Below are 3063 nucleotides of genomic sequence, written 5' to 3' on the forward strand. Positions count from 1 at the left end.
TGCAATAACTCATGTTAATTAAAAAAAAGTGTATTTTATTACAACTCGTGTGGGATTCTTTATTTGCTTCAAGATAAATGTGTTGAATTTATCAATTTTGGCAGTTTGGGCACCTGTCCACACACTCATCATCTACTAACACCTGGTTTAATGAAGGTGGTATTTCTGTGCTTGAATGGCCAGCAAACATCCCGTAAAGAATTGTTGTGCAAATATAGGTTTAGCTATTGAAAAGCTATTAGCTATTAAAAAGTATGTAATTTTGATCAGAATTACCTGATTACCATGAACTAATAGCCAAAAGCTCCTAATCTCTCAATTATTGTTTTGTGAAGTTTGGTAGTATAGATAGGCAGCATAGATCCTATAGATCAGTGGTGCCCAAACTATGGCCCGCGGGCCGGATCCGGCCCGCCTCCACATTTGGTCCGGCCCCCTGAACAATACAAGAGACCATTTAGATTTTTTTTCATATGCTGTATTTTCCGGACTATAAGCCACTACTTTTTTCCTAAGCTTTGAACCATGCGGCTTATATGAAGATTTCTCTTCAACCACCAGGGGGCTCTTTAGCAGGAAGTGAATCATTAGAAGTCAAAATTGGAAATAAAAGAAGAAAGCGCCCATTAAAACGGAATTAGGTTTTAATAGGGAATTGAAATTTGAGAATTTTGTTGATCAGTTAAATAGCACTGAGGGGGAAAAAGAAGATGTTCAGTTTTTAAAAAATAATACTGGGATCATTATGAGAATTTGAGGCATAGATATTAGGATCCAGTAGATGACAGTAGTGCCATCCATAATGGATGCAAGCTGCTTTTGAAATCTAAAGAAGAAGCAGAAGAAGAAAAAGTAGTAGAAGAAGAAGAAGAAGCCCATTTTCATTTAGCACATGCTAATAGCACACACTAAGGATCAGCACTTTTACTGTTACCGTTCGGAAACTACCACAATCATCCATTTTCTTGCACCCTTCTCCCTTAGTGGGGTCGGGAGGGTTGCTGGTGCCCATCTCCAGCTAATGTTTTGGGCGAGAGGTGGGGTCACCCTGGACAGGTCGCCTGTCTGTCGCAGGGCAACACAGACACAAACAGGACACACAACCATGCACACACACACTCACACCTAGGGGCAATTTGGAGAGGCCAATTAATCTGACAGTCATGTTTTTGTATTGTGGGAGGAAACCGGAGAAAACCCAGCATGCACAGGGAGAGCAAACTCCATGCAGAAAGACCGGGGCCGGGAATCGAACCCAGAACCTTTTTGCTGTAAGGCAACAGCTCTACCAACTGCTCCACTGTGCAGCTCTACCACAATCAGTTCAGTTAAATCTAAACTTGGCAACTTTTCCTTTTTTTCAACCGTAATAAATGTGATATTCAATTGATCTGTTATGACTCAAATTTTGGGTGTCCGCCCCCCTCAGCTGCTGCTGCTGCATCGCTGTGGAAAACCTGCAGCGGCAGAGATATCTGCGGCTTATAGTCCGGAAAATACTGTATTTATTTCATGAATAGTGTTATTTCCTGGATTTTTTCTGTGAAGAACCCAGAGAGGGTTATTTGATTGTGCTTTCTGGAAAACAATACATTTTTACATTTAGGCACTCCTGCAAACGTCACACTTTTTCTGTTACAAACTGACTCCGGCCCCCACCAGAGAAGGGAAAAGTTATGTGGCCCTCACAGGAAAAAGTTTGGGGACCCCTGCTATAGATGAATAATGAAGGATGGTCTGTTCTCAAACAGATTGATTTGGACAGGAGTTGAGGTTTAAATGGAAGTAAGTGCTGCTGTTCATTGTTCTACACAGACCAAGCACATGAGAAATAATAAAAAAAATTCTCCAGTAAGTGTGTGTCATATAAATGTATTTTTCAGTATATTGCATATTCCATTCATTTACAAAAGCAATGCTATATAAATTAAAGGGAGTAAGAAGAAACCTGACTTCAACAAATATGAACTATGAGATTAAGGTTTCAACTAGCATGTTTGTTTATTTTTTCCTATGTAATTCTATCCTTTCAAAATAATTTTTGTGACTGTGATAAATTGAAGTTGCACAAAGCAGCCATGGTGGTTTCAGAAAAGACCAACGGCAAAGTTACTGTACAAATTCAACTTGCCGTACAAATGCTGTGACGAGTGAATGGAGGCTTTACTTACTGGAAACATTTAGATAAATATGTAAATATGTTCTTCTATTTTTATATATTTTTTTCTCTCCAAGCATTGCACCTCTAAATATTACTGACACAACAGCGTACTTCGCTTTTGATTAAACAGAAGTTGTGGTTTTGTCAGTATCAAATTTAAAAGTATAGAACTTAAATTATAACTTTAACCTTAAAAAACAAGCAGAAGTCATCCTGTTAATACTGCTTGAGGATGCAAGTAGTGCATTTATAGATAGCAATATTTCATACAATAAAACCTGATCATTTGGGGAGTGTAACTCACAACGTTTAAACTGTAAAGTATGATTGTGTATTAATAAACTTCCACATCACCAACTGTTTCAGACTAAAACCTCCAATTAGGAAGTGACATGTGCTTTTCTGTGCGACACTGACACCTTGTGGTTCATTTGATAATTGCGTAAATTGACGGGAACAGAAACCTGCTACATCCGGAAACATCTCTGACAGAGGAAGTTGTTTCTGAGCAGCTTCAGCAGCAATCAAATCAAACGCAACACAAAAGGGTTACTGTTCAATGTACTGAATGTGTACATTAAAAGTAATATACGTGTTACAATAAGAAATAAGCAAATGTGTTGAGGGTTTTTCTCTTAATCGCACTCATTGGTTCTTCTTTCCGCTAAAAAAACAAACTGAAGCGCAGTCTGTGGTTTGTGTGAGAGCTTTTTTATTTTTTTTTTACCCGTAGTTTCCGCTTAAACCTAAATTAAGTTGTATGTACCATGATTAAAGGATCTCTAAAGCTGTACCCAGATTGGTTTTAGAAAATGCTATGGTTTACTCATCTTTGTTACTATGTTACTAGCATTCATACAAATTGTTTCCATTAACAAGAATGAATAATGTAACATATATAT

The sequence above is a fragment of the Poecilia reticulata genome, linkage group LG7, assembly GCF_000633615.1.
Source record: "Poecilia reticulata strain Guanapo linkage group LG7, Guppy_female_1.0+MT, whole genome shotgun sequence".
NCBI classification, from domain to species: domain Eukaryota; kingdom Metazoa; phylum Chordata; class Actinopteri; order Cyprinodontiformes; family Poeciliidae; genus Poecilia; species Poecilia reticulata.